We start from the raw sequence: 19,971 nt of genomic DNA, 5'->3' as shown, positions 1-19,971 counted from the left end.
TGGAGGAATGTAGGAGATTTCACCTGCAACTGCAGACATGCATTGGATTTGGAGGAAACGGGGAGATTTCACCCACTACTGCAGACATGCATTGGATTTGGAGGAAAAGGGGAGCTTTCACACACTTCTGCAGACATGCATTGGATTTGGAGGAATGGGGGAGATTTCACCTGCTTCTGCAGACATGCATTGGATTTGGAGGAATGGGAGAGATTTCACCTTTTACTGCAGACATGCATTGGATTTGGAGGAATGGGAGAGATTTCACCTGTTACTGCAGACATGCGTTGGATTTGGATGAATGGAGGAGATTTCACCTGCTACTGCAGATATGCATTGGATTTGTAGGAATGGGGGAGATTTCACCTGCTACTGCAGACATGCATTGGATTTGTAGGAATGGGGGAGATTTCACCTGCTACTGCAGACATGCATTGGATCTGAAAGGGGGCGATTTCACCTGCTACTGCAGACATGTATTGGATTTGGAGGAATGGGGGAGTTTCACCTGCTACTGAAGACATGCATTGGATTTATAGGAACGGGAGAGATTTCACCTGCTACTGCAGACAGGCATTGGATTTGGAGGAATGGGGGAGATTTCACGCACTACTGCAGACATGCATTGGATTTGGAGGAATGGAGGAGATTTCATCTGCTACTACAGACATGCATTGGATTTAGAGGAAAAGGGGAGATTTCACCCGCTACTGCAGACAGGCATTGGATTTGGAGGAATGAGGGAGATTTCACCTGCTACTGCAGACATGCATTGAATTTGGAGGAATGGGGGAGATTTCACCCGCTACTGCAGACATGCATTGGATTTGGAGGAAAGGGGGAGATTTCACCTTTAACTGCAGACATGCATTGGATTTGGAGGAATGTAGGAGATTTCACCTGCGACTGCAGACATGCATTGGATTTGGAGGAATGGGGGAGATTTCACCTGCTACTGCAGACATGCATTGGATTTGGAGGAATGGGGGAGGTTTCACCTGCAACTGCAGACATGAATTGGATTTGTAGGAATGGGGAGATTTCACCTGCTACTGCAGACAGGCATTGGATTTGGAGGAATGGGGGAGATTTCACCTGCTACTGCAGACATGCATTGGATTTGGAGGAATGGGAGAGATTTCATCTGCTACTGCAGACATGCATTGGATTTGTAGGAATGGGGGAGATTTCACCTTCTACTGCAGACATGCATTGGATTTGGAGGAATGGGGAGATTTCACCTGCTACTGCAGACATGAAATAAATTTGTAGGAATGGGGGATATTTCACCTGCTACTGCAGACATGCATTGGATTTGGAGGAATGGGGGAGATTTCACCTGTAACTGCAGACATGCATTGGATTTGGAGGAATGGGGAGATTTCACCTGCTACTGCAGACATGCATTGGATTTGGAGGAATGGGGGAGTTTCACCTGCTACTGCAGACATGCATTGGATTTGGAGGAATGGGGGAGATTTCACCTGCTACTGCAGACATGAATTAAATTTGTAGGAATGGGGGACATGCCACCTGCTACTGCAGACATGCATTGAATTTGGGGGAATGGGGGAGATTTCACCTGCTACTACAGACATGCATTGGATTTGGAGGAAAAGGGGAGATTTCACCCGCTACTGCAGACAGGCATTGGATTTGGAGGAATGGGGGAGATTTCACCTGCTACTGCAGACATGCATTGAATTTGGAGGAATGGGGGAGATTTCACCTGCTACTGCAGACATGCATTGGATTTGGAGGAAAGGGGGAGATTTCACCTGTAACTGCAGACATGCATTGGATTTGGAGGAATGTAGGAGATTTCACCTGCGACTGCAGACATGCATTGGATTTGGAGGAATGGGGGAGATTTCACCTGCTACTGCAGACATGCATTGGATTTGGAGGAATGGGGGAGATTTCACCTGTAACTGCAGACATGCATTGGATTTGGAGGAATGGGGGAGATTTCACCTGCTACTGCAGACAGGCATTGGATTTGGAGGAATGGGGGAGATTTCACCTGTAACTGCAGACATGCATTGGATTTGGAGGAATGGGGAGATTTCACCTGCTACTGCAGACATGAATTAAATTTGTAGGAATGGGGGAGATATCACCTGCTACTGCAGACATGCATTGGATTTGGAGGAATAGGGGAGATTTCACCTGCTACTGCAGACATGCATTGGATTTGTAGGAATGGGGGAGATTTCACCTGCTACTGCAGACAGGCATTGGATTTGGAGGAATGGGGAGATTTCACCTGCTACTGCAGACATGAATTAAATTTGTAGGAATGGGGGAGATTTCACCTGCTACTGCAGACATGCATTGGATTTGGAGGAATGTAGGAGATTTCACCTGCTACTGCAGACAGGCATTGGATTTGGAGGAATGGGGGAGATTTCACCTGCTACTGCAGGCATGCATTGGATTTGGAGGAATGGGGGAGTTTCACCTGCTACTGCAGACATGCATTGGATTTGGAGGAATGGGGGAGATTTCACCTGCTACTGCAGACAGGCATTGGATTTGGAGGAATGGGGGAGATTTCACCTGTAACTGCAGACATGCATTGGATTTGGAGGAATGGGGAGATTTCACCTGCTACTGCAGACATGAATTAAATTTGTAGGAATGGGGGAGATTTCACCTGCTACTGCAGACATGCATTGGATTTGGAGGAATGTAGGAGATTTCACCTGCTACTGCAGACAGGCATTGGATTTGGAGGAATGGGGGAGATTTCACCTGCTACTGCAGACATTAATTAAATTTGTAGGAATGGGGGAGATTTCACCTGCTACTGCAGACATGCATTGAATTTGGAGGAATGGGGGAGATTTCACCTGCTACTACAGACATGCATTGGATTTGGAGGAAAAGGGGAGATTTCACCCGCTACTGCAGACATGCATTGGATTTGGAGGAATGGGGGAGATTTCACCTGCTACTGCAGACATGCATTGAATTTGGAGGAATGGGGGAGATTTCACCTGCTACTGCAGACATGCATTGGATTTGGAGGAAAGGGGGAGATTTCACCTGTAACTGCAGACATGCATTGGATTTGGAGGAATGTAGGCGATTTCACCTGTAACTGCAGACATGCATTGGATTTGGAGGAATGTAGGCGATTTCACCTGCGACTGCAGACATGCATTGGATTTGGAGGAATGGGGGAGATTTCACCTGCTACTGCAGACATGCATTGGATTTGTAGGAATGGGGGAGATTTCACCTGCTACTGCAGACATGCATTGGATCTGAAAGGGGGCGATTTCACCTGCTACTGCAGACATGTATTGGATTTGGAGGAATGGGGGAGTTTCACCTGCTACTGAAGACATGCATTGGATTTATAGGAACGGGAGAGATTTCACCTGCTACTGCAGACAGGCATTGGATTTGGAGGAATGGGGGAGATTTCACGCACTACTGCAGACATGCATTGGATTTGGAGGAATGGAGGAGATTTCATATGCTACTACAGACATGCATTGGATTTAGAGGAAAAGGGGAGATTTCACCTGCTACTGCAGACAGGCATTGGATTTGGAGGAATGAGGGAGATTTCACCTGCTACTGCAGACATGCATTGAATTTGGAGGAATGGGGGAGATTTCACCCGCTACTGCAGACATGCATTGGATTTGGACGAAAGGGGGAGATTTCACCTTTAACTGCAGACATGCATTGGATTTGGAGGCATGTAGGAGATTTCACCTGCGACTGCAGACATGCATTGGATTTGGAGGAATGGGGGAGATTTCACCTGCTACTGCAGACATGCATTGGATTTGGAGGAAAGGGGGAGATTTCACCTTTAACTGCAGACATGCATTGGATTTGGAGGAATGTAGGAGATTTCACCTGCGACTGCAGACATGCATTGGATTTGGAGGAATGGGGGAGATTTCACCTGCTACTGCAGACATGCATTGGATTTGGAGGAATGGGGGAGATTTCACCTGCAACTGCAGACATGCATTGGATTTGGAGGAATGGGGGCGATTTCACCTGCTACTGCAGACAGGCATTGGATTTGGAGGAATGGGGGAGATTTCACCTGTAACTGCAGACATGCATTGGATTTGTAGGAATGGGGAGATTTTACCTGCTACTGCAGACATGAATTAAATTTGTAGGAATGGGGGAGATTTCACCTGCTACTGCAGACATGCATTGGATTTGGAGGAATGGGGGAGATTTCATCTGCTACTGCAGACATGCATTGGATTTGTAGGAATGGGGGATATTTCACCTTCTACTGCAGACATGCATTGGATTTGGAGGAATGGGGAGATTTCACCTGCTACTGCAGACATGAAATAAATTTGTAGGAATGGGGGATATTTCACCTGCTACTGCAGACATGCATTGGATTTGGAGGAATGGGGGAGATTTCACCTGTAACTGCAGACATGCATTGGATTTGGAGGAATGGGGAGATTTCACCTGCTACTGCAGACATGCATTGGATTTGGAGGAATGGGGGAGTTTCACCTGCTACTGCAGACATGCATTGGATTTGGAGGAATGGGGGAGATTTCACCTGCTACTGCAGACATGAATTAAATTTGTAGGAATGGGGGACATGCCACCTGCTACTGCAGACATGCATTGAATTTGGGGGAATGGGGGAGATTTCACCTGCTACTACAGACATGCATTGGATTTGGAGGAAAAGGGGAGATTTCACCCGCTACTGCAGACAGGCATTGGATTTGGAGGAATGGGGGAGATTTCACCTGCTACTGCAGACATGCATTGCATTTGGAGGAATGGGGGAGATTTCACCTGCTACTGCAGACATGCATTGGATTTGGAGGAAAGGGGGAGATTTCACCTGTAACTGCAGACATGCATTGGATTTGGAGGAATGTAGGAGATTTCACCTGCGACTGCAGACATGGATTGGATTTGGAGGAATGGGGGAGATTTCACCTGCTACTGCAGACATGCATTGGATTTGGAGGAATGGGGGAGATTTCACCTGTAACTGCAGACATGCATTGGATTTGGAGGAATGGGGGAGATTTCACCTGCTACTGCAGACAGGCATTGGATTTGGAGGAATGGGGGAGATTTCACCTGTAACTGCAGACATGCATTGGATTTGGAGGAATGGGGAGATTTCACCTGCTACTGCAGACATGAATTAAATTTGTAGGAATGGGGGAGATATCACCTGCTACTGCAGACATGCATTGGATTTGGAGGAATAGGGGAGATTTCACCTGCTACTGCAGACATGCATTGGATTTGTAGGAATGGGGGAGATTTCACCTGCTACTGCAGACAGGCATTGGATTTGGAGGAATGGGGAGATTTCACCTGCTACTGCAGACATGAATTGGATTTGGAGGAATGGGGGAGTTTCACCTGCTACTGCAGACATGCATTGGATTTGGAGGAATCGGGGAGATTTCACCTGCTACTGCAGACAGGCATTGGATTTGGAGGATGGGGGAGATTTCACCTGCTACTGCAGACATGCATAGGATTTGGAGGAATGTAGGAGATTTCACCTGCTACTGCAGACAGGCATTGGATTTGGAGGAATGGGGGAGATTTCACCTGCTACTGCAGGCATGCATTGGATTTGGAGGAATGGGGGAGTTTCACCTGCTACTGCAGACATGCATTGGATTTGGAGGAATGGGGGAGATTTCACCTGCTACTGCAGACAGGCATTGGATTTGGAGGAATGGGGGAGATTTCACCTGTAACTGCAGACATGCATTGGATTTGGAGGAATGGGGAGATTTCACCTGCTACTGCAGACATGAATTAAATTTGTAGGAATGGGGGAGATTTCACCTGCTACTGCAGACATGCATTGGATTTGGAGGAATGTAGGAGATTTCACCTGCTACTGCAGACAGGCATTGGATTTGGGGGAATGGGAGAGATTTCACCTGCTACTGCAGACATGCATTGGATTTGGAGGAATGGGGGAGTTTCACCTGCTACTGCAGACATGCATTGGATTTGGAGGAATGGGGGAGATTTCACCTGCTACTGCAGACATTAATTAAATTTGTAGGAATGGGGGAGATTTCACCTGCTACTGCAGACATGCATTGAATTTGGAGGAAAAGGGGAGATTTCACCCGCTACTGCAGACATGCATTGGATTTGGAGGAATGGGGGAGATTTCACCTGCTACTGCAGACATGCATTGAATTTGGAGGAATGGGGGAGATTTCACCTGCTACTGCAGACATGCATTGGATTTGGAGGAAAGGGGGAGATTTCACCTGTAACTGCAGACATGCATTGGATTTGGAGGAATGTAGGAGATTTCACCTGCGACTGCAGACATGCATTGGATTTGGAGGAATGGGGGAGATTTCACATGCTACTGCAGACATGCATTGGATTTGGAGGAATGGGGGAGATTTCACCTGTAACTGCAGACATGCATTGGATTCGGAGGAATGGGGGAGATTTCACCTGCTACTGCAGACAGGAATTGGATTTGGAGGAATGGGGGAGATTTCACCTGTAACTGCAGACATGCATTGGATTTGGAGGAATGGGGAGCTTTCACCTGCTACTGCAGACATGAATTAAATTTGTAGGAATGGGGGAGATTTCACCTGCTACTGCAGACATGCATTGGATTTGGAGGAGTGGGGGAGATTTCACCTGCTACTGCAGACATGCATTGGATTTGTAGGAATGGGGGAGATTTCACCTGCTACTGCAGACAGGCATTGGATTTGGAGGAATGGGGAGATTTCACCTGCTACTGCAGACATGAATTAAATTTGTAGGAATGGGGGAGATTTCACCTGCTACTGCAGACATGCATTGGATTTGGAGGACTGTAGGAGATTTCACCTGCTACTGCAGACATGCATTGGATTTGGAGGAATGGGGGAGTTTCACCTGCTACTGCAGACGTGCATTGGATTTGGAGGAATGGGGGAGATTTCACCTGCTACTGCAGACAGGCATTGGATTTGGAGGAATGGGGGAGATTTCACCTGTAACTGCAGACATGATTTGGATTTGGAGGAATGGGGAGATTTCACCTGCTACTGCAGACATGAATTAAATATGTAGGAATGGGGGAGATTTCACCTGCTACTGCAGACATGCATTGGATTTGGAGGAATGTAGGAGATTTCACCTGCTACTGCAGACATGCATTGGATTTGTAGGAATGGGGGAGTTTCACCTGCTACTGCAGACATGCATTGGATTTGGAGGAATGGGGGAGATTTCACCTGTAACTGCAGACATGAATTAAATTTGTAGGAATGGGGGAGATTTCACCTGCTACTGCAGACATGCATTGAATATGGAGGAATGGGGAAGATTTCATCTGCTACTGCAGACATGAATTCAATTTGTAGGAATGGGGGAGATTTCACCTGCTACTGCAGACATGCATTGGATTTGGTGGAATGTAGGAGATTTCACCTGCTACTGCAGACAGGCATTGGATTTGGAGGAATGGGGGCGATTTCACCTGCTACTGCAGACATGCATTGGATTTTGAGGAATGGGGGAGTTGCATCTGCTACTGCAGACATGCATTGGATTTTGGAGGAATGGGGGAGATTTCACCTGCTACTGCAGACATGCATTGGATTTTGAGGAATGGGGGAGATTTCACCTGCTACTGCAGACATGCATTGGATTTGGAGGAATGGGGGAGATTTCACCTGCTACTGCAGACATGAATTAAATTTGTAGGAATGGGGGAGATTTCACCTGCTACTGCAGACATGCATTGGATTTGTAGGAATAGGGGAGATTTCACCTGCTACTGCAGACATGAATTACATTTGTAGGAATGGGGGAGATTTCACCTGCTACTGCAGACATGCATTGGATTTGGAGGAATGGGGGAGTTTCACCTGCTACTGCAGACATGCATTGGATTTAGAGGAATGGGGAGATTTCACCTGCTACTGCAGACATGAATTAAATTTGTAGGAATGGGGGAGATTTCACCTGCTACTGCAGACATGCATTGGATTTGGAGGAATGGGGGAGATTTCACTCACTACTGCAGACATGCATTGGATTTGGAGGAATGGGGGAGATTTCACCTGTAACTGCAGACATGCATTGGATTTGGAGGAAAAGGGGAGATTTCACCTGCTACTGCAGACAGGCATTGGATTTGGAGGAATGGGGGAGATTTCACCTGTAACTGCAGACATGCATTGGATTTGGAGGAATGGGGAGATTTCACCTGCTACTGCAGACATGAATTAAATTTGTAGGAATGGGGGAGATTTCACCTGCTACTGCAGACAGGCATTGGATTTGGAGGAATGGGGGAGATTTCACCTGTAACTGCAGACATGCATTGGATTTGGAGGAATGGGGAGATTTCACCTGCTACTGCAGACATGAATTAAATTTGTAGGAATGGGGGAGATTTCACCTGCTACTGCAGACATGCATTGGATTTGGAGGAATGTAGGAGATTTCTCCTGCTACTGCAGACAGGCATTGGATTTGGAGGAATGGGGGAGATTTCACCTGTAACTGCAGACATGCATTGGATTTGGAGGAATGGGGAGATTTCACCTGCTACTGCAGACATGAATTAAATTTGTAGGAATGGGGGAGATTTCACCTGCTACTGCAGACATGCATTGGATTTGGAGGAATGTAGGAGATTTCACCTGCTACTGCAGACAGGCATTGGATTTGGAGGAATGGGGGAGCTTTCACCTGCTACTGCAGACATGCATTGGATTTGGAGGAATGGGGGAGTTTCACCTGCTACTGCAGACATGCATTGGATTTGGAGGAATGGGGGAGATTTCACCTGCTACTGCAGACATTAATTAAATTTGTAGGAATGGGGGAGATTTCACCTGCTACTGCAGACATGCATTGAATTTGGAGGAATGGGGGAGATTTCACCTGCTACTACAGACATGCATTGGATTTGGAGGAAAAGGGGAGATTTCACCCGCTACTGCAGACATGCATTGGATTTGGAGGAAAAGGGGAGATTTCACCCGCTACTGCAGACATGCATTGGATTTGTAGGAATGGGGGAGATTTCACCTGCTACTGCAGACATGCATTGAATTTGGAGGAATGGGGGAGATTTCACCTGCTACTGCAGACATGCATTGGATTTGGAGGAAAGGGGGAGATTTCACCTGTAACTGCAGACATGCATTGGATTTGGAGGAATGTAGGAGATTTCACCTGCGACTGCAGACATGCATTGGATTTGGAGGAATGGGGGAGATTTCACCTGCTACTGCAGACATGCATTGGATTTGGAGGAATGGGGGAGATTTCACCTGTAACTGCAGACATGCATTGGATTTGGAGGAATGGGGGAGATTTCACCTGCTACTGCAGACAGGAATTGGATTTGTAGGAATGGGGGAGATTTCACCTGTAACTGCAGACATGCATTGGATTTGGAGGAATGGGGAGCTTTCACCTGCTACTGCAGACATGAATTAAATTTGTAGGAATGGGGGAGATTTCACCTGCTACTGCAGACATGCATTGGATTTGGAGGAGTGGGAGAGATTTCACCTGCTACTGCAGACATGCATTGGATTTGTAGGAATGGGGGAGATTTCACCTGCTACTGCAGACAGGCATTGGATTTGGAGGAATGGGGAGATTTCACCTGCTACTGCAGACATGAATTAAATTTGTAGGAATGGGGGAGATTTCACCTGCTACTGCAGACATGCATTGGATTTGGAGGACTGTAGGAGATTTCACCTGCTACTGCAGACATGCATTGGATTTGGAGGAATGGGGGAGATTTCACCTGCTACTGCAGACAGGCATTGGATTTGGAGGAATGGGGGAGATTTCACCTGTAACTGCAGACATGCATTGGATTTGGAGGAATGGGGAGATTTCACCTGCTACTGCAGACATGAATTAAATTTGTAGGAATGGGGGAGATTTCACCTGCTACTGCAGACAGGCATTGGAGTTGGAGGAATGGGGGAGATTTCACCTGTAACTGCAGACATGCATTGGATTTGGAGGAATGGGGAGATTTCACCTGCTACTGCAGACATGAATTAAATTTGTAGGAATGGGGGAGATTTCACCTGCTACTGCAGACATGCATTGGATTTGGAGGAATGTAGGAGATTTCTCCTGCTACTGCAGACAGGCATTGGATTTGGAGGAATGGGGGAGATTTCACCTGTAACTGCAGACATGCATTGGATTTGGAGGAATGGGGAGATTTCACCTGCTACTGCAGACATGAATTAAATTTGTAGGAATGGGGGAGATTTCACCTGCTACTGCAGACATGCATTGGATTTGGAGGAATTTAGGAGATTTCACCTGCTACTGCAGACAGGCATTGGATTTGGAGGAATGGGGGAGATTTCACCTGCTACTGCAGACAGGCATTGGATTTGGAGGAATGGGGGAGATTTCACCTGCTACTGCAGACATGCATTGGATTTGGAGGAATGGGGGAGTTTCACCTGCTACTGCAGACATGCATTGGATTTGGAGGAATGGGGGAGATTTCACCTGCTACTGCAGACATTAATTAAATTTGTAGGAATGGGGGAGATTTCACCTGCTACTGCAGACATGCATTGAATTTGGAGGAATGGGGGAGATTTCACCTGCTACTACAGACATGCATTGGATTTGGAGGAAAAGGGGAGATTTCACCCGCTACTGCAGACATGCATTGGATTTGGAGGAAAAGGGGAGATTTCACCCGCTACTGCAGACATGCATTGGGTTTGGAGGAATGGGGGAGATTTCACCTGCTACTGCAGACATGCATTGAATTTGGAGGAATGGGGGAGATTTCACCTGCTACTGCAGACATGCATTGGATTTGGAGGAAAGGGGGAGATTTCACCTGTAACTGCAGACATGCATTGGATTTGGAGGAATGTAGGAGATTTCACCTGCGACTGCAGACATGCATTGGATTTGGAGGAATGGGGGAGATTTCACCTGCTACTGCAGACATGCATTGGATTTGGAGGAATGGGGGAGATTTCACCTGTAACTGCAGACATGCATTGGATTTGGAGGAATGGGGGAGATTTCACCTGCTACTGCAGACATGCATTGGATTTGGAGGAAAGGGGGAGATTTCACCTGTAACTGCAGACATGCATTGGATTTGGAGGAATGTAGGAGATTTCACCTGCGACTGCAGACATGCATTGGATTTGGAGGAATGGGGGAGATTTCACCTGCTACTGCAGACATGCATTGGATTTGGAGGAATGGGGGAGATTTCACCTGTAACTGCAGACATGCATTGGATTTGGAGGAATGGGGGAGATTTCACCTGCTACTGCAGACAGGAATTGGATTTGGAGGAATGGGGGAGATTTCACCTGTAACTGCAGACATGCATTGGATTTGGAGGAATGGGGGAGATTTCACTTGCTACTGCAGATATGCATTGGATTTGGAGGAGTGGGGGAGATTTCACCTGCTACTGCAGACATGCATTGGATTTGTAGGAATGGGGGAGATTTCACCTGCTACTGCAGACAGGCATTGGATTTGGAGGAATGGGGAGATTTCACCTGCTACTGCAGACATGAATTAAATTTGTAGGAATGGGGGAGATTTCACCTGCTACTGCAGACATGCATTGGATTTGGAGGACTGTAGGAGATTTCACCTGCTACTGCAGACATGCATTGGATTTGGAGGAATGGGGGAGTTTCACCTGCTACTGCAGACGTGCATTGGATTTGGAGGAATGGGGGAGATTTCACCTGCTACTGCAGACAGGCATTGGATTTGGAGGAATGGGGGAGATTTCACCTGTAACTGCAGACATGATTTGGATTTGGAGGAATGGGGAGATTTCACCTGCTACTGCAGACCTGAATTAAATATGTAGGAATGGGGGAGATTTCACCTGCTACTGCAGACATGCATTGGATTTGGAGGAATGTAGGAGATTTCACCTGCTACTGCAGACATGCATTGGATTTGGAGGAATGGGGGAGTTTCACCTGCTACTGCAGACATGCATTGGATTTGGAGGAATGGGGGAGATTTCACCTGTAACTGCAGACATGAATTAAATTTGTAGGAATGGGGGAGATTTCACCTGCTACTGCAGACATGCATTGAATATGGAGGAATGGGGAAGATTTCACCTGCTACTGCAGACATGAATTAAATTTGTAGGAATGGGGGAGATTTCACCTGCTACTGCAGACATGCATTGGATTTGGAGGAATGTAGGAGATTTCACCTGCTACTGCAGACAGGCATTGGATTTGGAGGAATGGGGGCGATTTCACCTGCTACTGCAGACATGCATTGGATTTTGAGGAATGGGGGAGTTGCATCTGCTACTGCAGACATGCATTGGATTTTGGAGGAATGGGGGAGATTTCACCTGCTACTGCAGACATGAATTAAATTTGTAGGAATGGGGGAGATTTCACCTGCTACTGCAGACATGCATTGGATTTGGAGGAATGTAGGAGATTTCACCTGCTACTGCAGACAGGCATTGGATTTGGAGGAATGGGGGAGATTTCACCTGTAACTGCAGACATGCATTGGATTTGGAGGAGAGTAGGAGATTTCACCTGCTACTGCAGACAGGCATTGGATTTGGAGGAATGGGGGAGATTTCACCTGTAACTGCAGACAGGCATTGGATTTGTAGGAACGGGAGAGATTTCACCTGCTATTGCAGACAGGCATTGGATTTGGAGGAATGGGGGAGATTTCACCCGCTACTGCAGACATGCATTGGATTTGGAGGAATGGGGGAGATTTCACCTGCTACTGCAGACATGCATTGGATTTGTAGGAATGGGGGAGATTTCACTTGCTACTGCAGATATGCATTGGATTTGGAGGAATGTGGGAGATTTCACCTGCTACTGCAGATATGCATTGGATTTGGAGGAAAGGGTAGATTTCACCTGTAACTGCAGACATGCATTGGATTTGGAGGAAAGGGGGAGATTTCACCTGTAACTGCAGACATGCATTGGATTTGGAGGAATGGGGGAGATTTCACCTGTAACTGCAGACATGCATTGGATTTGGAGGAAAGGGGGAGATTTCAACTGTAACTGCAGTCATGCATTGGATTTGTAGGAACGGGAGTGATTTCACCTGCTACTGCAGACAGGCATTGGATTTAGAGGAATGTAGGAGATTTCACCTGCTACTGCAGACAGGCATTGGACCTGAAAGGGGGACATTTCACCTGCTACTGCAGACATGCATTGGATTAGGAGGAATGCAGGAGATTTCACCTGCTACTGCAGACATGCATTGGATTAGGGGGAATGTAGGAGATTTCACCTGCTACTGCAGACATGCATTGGATTTGGAGGAATGGGGGAGTTTCACCTGCTACTGCAGACATGCATTGGACCTGAAAGGGGGACATTTCACCTGCTACTGCAGACATGCATTGGATTAGGAGGAATGTAGGAGATTCCACCTGCTACTGCAGACATGCATTGGATTAGGGGGAATGTAGGAGATTTCACCTGCTACTGCAGACATGCATTGGATTTGGAGGAATGGGGGAGTTTCACCTGCTACTGCAGACATGCATTGGATTTGGAGGAATGGGGGAGATTTCACCTGCTACTGCAGACATGCATTGGATTTGGAGGAATGGGGGAGATTTCACCTGCTACTGCAGACATGCATTGGATTTGGAGGACTGGGGGAGATTTCACCTACTACTGCAGACATGCATTGGATTTGGAGGAATGGGGGAGTTTCACCTGCTACTGCAGACATGCATTGGATTTGTAGGAACGGGAGAGATTTCACCTGCTACTGCAGACAGGCATTGGATTTGGAGGAATGGGGGAGATTTCACCTGCTACTGCAGACATGCATTGGCTTTGGAGGAATGGGGGAGATTTCACCTGCTACTGCAGACAGGCATTGGATTCGGAGGAATGGGGGAGATTTCACCTGCTACTGCAGACATGCATTGGATTTGGAGGAAAAGGGGAGCTTTCACCCGCTACTGCACACAGGCATTGGATTTGGAGGAATGGGGGAGTTTCACCTGCTACTGCAGATATGCATTGGATTTGGAGGAAAGGGGGAGATTTCACCTGTAACTGCAGACATGCATTGGATTTGGAGGAATGGGGGAGATTTCACCTGCTACTGCAGATATGCATTGGATTTAGAGGAATGTAGGAGATTTCACCTGCTACTGCAGACAGGCATTGGATTTGTAGGAACGGGAGAGATTTCACCTGCTACTGCAGACATGCATTGGATTTGTAGGAACGGGAGAGATTTCACCTGCTACTGCAGACAGGCTTTGGATTTGGAGGAACGGGGGACATTTAACCTGTAACTGCAGACATGCATTGGATTTGTTGGAACGGGAGAGATTGCACCTGCTACTGCAGACAGGCATTGGATTTGTAGGAACGGGGGACATTTAACCTGTAACTGCAGACATGCATTGGATTTGTTCGATTGGGGGACATTTCACCTGTAACTGCAGACATGCATTGGATTTGGAGGAAAGGGGGATATTTCATTGGATTTGGAGGAACGGGAGAGATTTCACCTGCTACTGCAGACATGCATTGGATTTGTAGGAACGGGAGAGATTTCACCTGGTTCTGCAGACATGCATTGGATTTGTAGGAACGGGGACATTTCACCTGTAACTGCAGACATGCATTGGATTTGGAGGAAAGGGGGATATTTCACCTGTAACTGCAGACATGCATTGGATTCGGAGGAATGGGGGAGATTTCACCTGCTACTGCAGACAGGCATTGGATTCGGAGGAATGGGGGAGATTTCACCTGTTACTGCAGACATGCATTGGATTCAGAGGACTGGGGGAGATTTCACCTGCTACTGCAGACATGCATTGGATTTGGAGGAATGTAGGAGATTTCACCTGCTACTGCAGACAGGCATTGGATTTGGAGGAATGGGAAGTTTCACCTGCTACTGCAGACATGCATTGGACCTGAAAGGGGGACACTTCACCTGCTACTGCAGACATGCATTGGATTAGGAGGAATGTAGGAGATTTCACCTGCTACTGCAGACATGCATTGGATTTGGAGGAATGGGGGAGTTTCACCTGCTACTGCAGACATGCATTGGATTTGGAGGAATGGGGGAGATTTCACCTGCTACTGCAGACATGCATTGGATTTGGAGGAATGGGGGAGATTTCACCTGCTACTGCAGACATGCATTGGATTTGGAGGACTGAGGGTGATTTCACCTACTACTGCAGACATGCATTGGATTTGGAGGAATGGGGGAATTTCACCTGCTACTGCAGACATGCATTGGATTTGTAGGAATGGGAGAGATTTCACCTGCTACTGTAGACAGGCATTGGATTCGGAGGAATGGGGGAGATTTCACCTGCTACTGCAGACATGCATTGGATTTGGAGGAATGGGGGAGATTTTACCTGCTACTGCAGACATGCATTGGATTTGGAGGAAAAGGGGAGATTTCACCCGCTACTGCAGACAGGCATTGGATTTGGAGGAATGGGGGAGATTTCACCTGTAACTGCAGACATGCATTGGATTTGTAGGAACGGGAGAGATTTCACCTGCTACTGCAGACATGCATTGGATTTGGAGGAATGGGGGAGATTTCACCCGCTACTGCAGATATGCATTGGATTTAGAGGAATGTAGGAGATTTCACCTGCTACTGCAGACATGCATTGGATTTGGAGGAATGGGGGAGATTTCACCTGTAACTGCAGACATGCATTGGATTTGTAGGAACGGGAGAGATTTCACCTGCTACTGCAGACATGCATTGGATTTGTAGGACCGGGAGAGATTTCACCTGCTACTGCAGACATGTATTGGATTCGGAGGAATGGGGGAGATTTCACCTGCTACTGCAGACATGCATTGAATTCGGAGGAATGGGGGAGATTTCACCTGCTACTGCAGACATGCATTGGATTCGGAGGAATGGGGGAGATTTCACCTGCTACTGCACAAATTCAGTGGATATGTAGGAATGGGGAGATTAAATCTCCTACTGCAGACATGTAATGGATATGTGGGAATGGGGAGATTTAATCTCCTACTGCAGACATGCATTGGATCTGAAAGTGGGAGAGTTCTCCTGCTACTGCAGACAGGAATTGGATTTGGAGGAATGGGGGAGATTTCACCTGCTACTGCAGACATGCATTGGATTTGGAAGAATGGGGGAGATTTTACCTGCTACTGCAGACATGCATTGGATTTGGAGGAAACAGGGAGATTTCACCCACTACTGCAGACATGCATTGGATTTGGAGGAAAAGGGGAGCTTTCACACACTTCTGCAGACATGCATTGGATTTGGAGGAATAGGGGAGATTTCACCTGCTTCTGCAGACATGCATTGGATTTGGAGGAATGGGAGAGATTTCACCTGTTACTGCAGACATGCATTGGATTTGGAGGAATGTAGGAGATTTCACCTGCGACTGCAGACATGCATTGGATTTGGAGGAATGGGGGAGATTTCACCTGCTACTGCAGACATGCATTGGATTTGGAGGAATGGGGGAGATTTCACCTGTAACTGCAGACATGCATTGGATTTGGAGGAATGGGGGAGATTTCACCTGCTACTGCAGACAGGAATTGGATTTGGAGGAATGGGGGAGATTTCACCTGTAACTGCAGACATGCATTGGATTTGGAGGAATGGGGAGCTTTCACCTGCTACTGCAGACATGAATTAAATTTGTAGGAATGGGGGAGATTTCACCTGCTACTGCAGACATGCATTGGATTTGGAGGAGTGGGGGAGATTTCACCTGCTACTGCAGACATGCATTGGATTTGTAGGAATGGGGGAGATTTCACCTGCTACTGCAGACAGGCATTGGATTTGGAGGAATGGGGAGATTTCACCTGCTACTGCAGACATGAATTAAATTTGTAGGAATGGGGGAGATTTCACCTGCTACTGCAGACATGCATTGGATTTGGAGGACTGTAGGAGATTTCACCTACTACTGCAGACATGCATTGGATTTGGAGGAATGGGGGAGTTTCACCTGCTACTGCAGACGTGCATTGGATTTGGGGGAATGGGGGAGATTTCACCTGCTACTGCAGACAGGCATTGGATTTGGAGGAATGGGGGAGATTTCACCTGTAACTGCAGACATGAATTAAATTTGTAGGAATGGGGGAGATTTCACCTGCTACTGCAGACATGAATTAAATATGTAGGAATGGGGGAGATTTCACCTGCTACTGCAGACATGCATTGGATTTGGAGGAATGTAGGAGATTTCACCTGCTACTGCAGACATGCATTGGATTTGGAGGAATGGGGGAGTTTCACCTGCTACTGCAGACATGCATTGGATTTGGAGGAATGGGGGAGATTTCACCTGTAACTGCAGACATGAATTAAATTTGTAGGAATGGGGGAGATTTCACCTGCTACTGCAGACATGCATTGAATATGGAGGAATGGGGAAGATTTCACCTGCTACTGCAGACATGAATTAAATTTGTAGGAATGGGGGAGATTTCACCTGCTACTGCAGACATGCATTGGATTTGGAGGAATGTAGGAGATTTCACCTGCTACTGCAGACAGGCATTGGATTTGGAGGAATGGGGGCGATTTCACCTGCTACTGCAGACATGCATTGGATTTTGAGGAATGGGGGAGTTGCATCTGCTACTGCAGACATGCATTGGATTTTGGAGGAATGGGGGAGATTTCACCTGCTACTGCAGACATGAATTAAATTTGTAGGAATCGGGGAGATTTCACCTGCTACTGCAGACATGCATTGGATTTGGAGGAATGGGGGAGATTTCACCTGCTACTGCAGACATGCATTGGATTTGTAGGAATGGGGGAGATTTCACCTGCTACTGCAGACATGAATTAAATTTGTAGGAATGGGGGAGATTTCACCTGCTACTGCAGACATGCATTGGATTTGGAGGAATGGGGGAGTTTCACCTGCTACTGCAGACATGCATTGGATTTGGAGGAATGGGGAGATTTCACCTGCTACTGCACAAATTCAGTGGATATGTAGGAATGGGGAGATTAAATCTCCTACTGCAGACATGTAATGGATATGTGGGAATGGGGAGATTTAATCTCCTACTGCAGACATGCATTGGATCTGAAAGTGGGAGAGTTCTCCTGCTACTGCAGACAGGAATTGGATTTGGAGGAATGGGGGAGATTTCACCTGCTACTGCAGACATGCATTGGATTTGGAAGAATGGGGGAGATTTTACCTGCTACTGCAGACATGCATTGGATTTGGAGGAAACAGGGAGATTTCACCCACTACTGCAGACATGCATTGGATTTGGAGGAAAAGGGGAGCTTTCACACACTTCTGCAGACATGCATTGGATTTGGAGGAATAGGGGAGATTTCACCTGCTTCTGCAGACATGCATTGGATTTGGAGGAATGGGAGAGATTTCACCTGTTACTGCAGACATGCATTGGATTTGGAGGAATGTAGGAGATTTCACCTGCGACTGCAGACATGCATTGGATTTGGAGGAATGGGGGAGATTTCACCTGCTACTGCAGACATGCATTGGATTTGGAGGAATGGGGGAGATTTCACCTGTAACTGCAGACATGCATTGGATTTGGAGGAATGGGGGAGATTTCACCTGCTACTGCAGACAGGAATTGGATTTGGAGGAATGGGGGAGATTTCACCTGTAACTGCAGACATGCATTGGATTTGGAGGAATGGGGAGCTTTCACCTGCTACTGCAGACATGAATTAAATTTGTAGGAATGGGGGAGATTTCACCTGCTACTGCAGACATGCATTGGATTTGGAGGAGTGGGGGAGATTTCACCTGCTACTTCAGACATGCATTGGATTTGTAGGAATGGGGGAGATTTCACCTGCTACTGCAGACAGGCATTGGATTTGGAGGAATGGGGAGATTTCACCTGCTACTGCAGACATGAATTAAATTTGTAGGAATGGGGGAGATTTCACCTGCTACTGCAGACATGCATTGGATTTGGAGGACTGTAGGAGATTTCACCTACTACTGCAGACATGCATTGGATTTGGAGGAATGGGGGAGTTTCACCTGCTACTGCAGACGTGCATTGGATTTGGAGGAATGGGGGAGATTTCACCTGCTACTGCAGACAGGCATTGGATTTGGAGGAATGGGGGAGATTTCACCTGTAACTGCAGACATGAATTAAATTTGTAGGAATGGGGGAGATTTCACCTGCTACTGCAGACATGAATTAAATATGTAGGAATGGGGGAGATTTCACCTGCTACTGCAGACATGCATTGGATTTGGAGGAATGTAGGAGATTTCACCTGCTACTGCAGACATGCATTGGATTTGGAGGAATGGGGGAGTTTCACCTGCTACTGCAGACATGCATTGGATTTGGAGGAATGGGGGAGATTTCACCTGTAACTGCAGACATGAATTAAATTTGTAGGAATGGGGGAGATTTCACCTGCTACTGCAGACATGCATTGAATATGGAGGAATGGGGAAGATTTCACCTGCTACTGCAGACATGAATTAAATTTGTAGGAATGGGGGAGATTTCACCTGCTACTGCAGACATGCATTGGATTTGGAGGAATGTAGGAGATTTCACCTGCTACTGCAGACAGGCATTGGATTTGGAGGAATGGGGGCGATTTCACCTGCTACTGCAGACATGCATTGGATTTTGAGGAATGGGGGAGTTGCATCTGCTACTGCAGACATGCATTGGATTTTGGAGGAATGGGGGAGATTTCACCTGCTACTGCAGACATGAATTAAATTTGTAGGAATCGGGGAGATTTCACCTGCTACTGCAGACATGCATTGGATTTGGAGGAATGGGGGAGATTTCACCTGCTACTGCAGACATGCATTGGATTTGTAGGAATGGGGGAGATTTCACCTGCTACTGCAGACATGAATTAAATTTGTAGGAATGGGGGAGATTTCACCTGCTACTGCAGACATGCATT

At 47.0% G+C, this 19,971-nt stretch overlaps 1 protein-coding gene across 2 annotated transcripts in view; it reads right to left on the bottom strand.

The window, feature by feature from the left end:
* The window catches only part of PLPP4 (phospholipid phosphatase 4), a 1,071,056-nt gene that overhangs the window by 404,116 nt on the left and 646,969 nt on the right, over window positions 1-19,971 (bottom strand). The gene's annotated exons all lie outside the window — the stretch shown is intronic.

Source organism: Ambystoma mexicanum, chromosome 8, assembly GCF_040938575.1.
Source record: "Ambystoma mexicanum isolate Mex_15411 chromosome 8, UKY_AmexF1_1, whole genome shotgun sequence".
NCBI classification, from domain to species: Eukaryota; Metazoa; Chordata; class Amphibia; order Caudata; family Ambystomatidae; genus Ambystoma; species Ambystoma mexicanum.
Note: the sequence above shows the minus strand (reverse complement) of the source record. Positions and strands in the feature narration are given on the sequence as shown.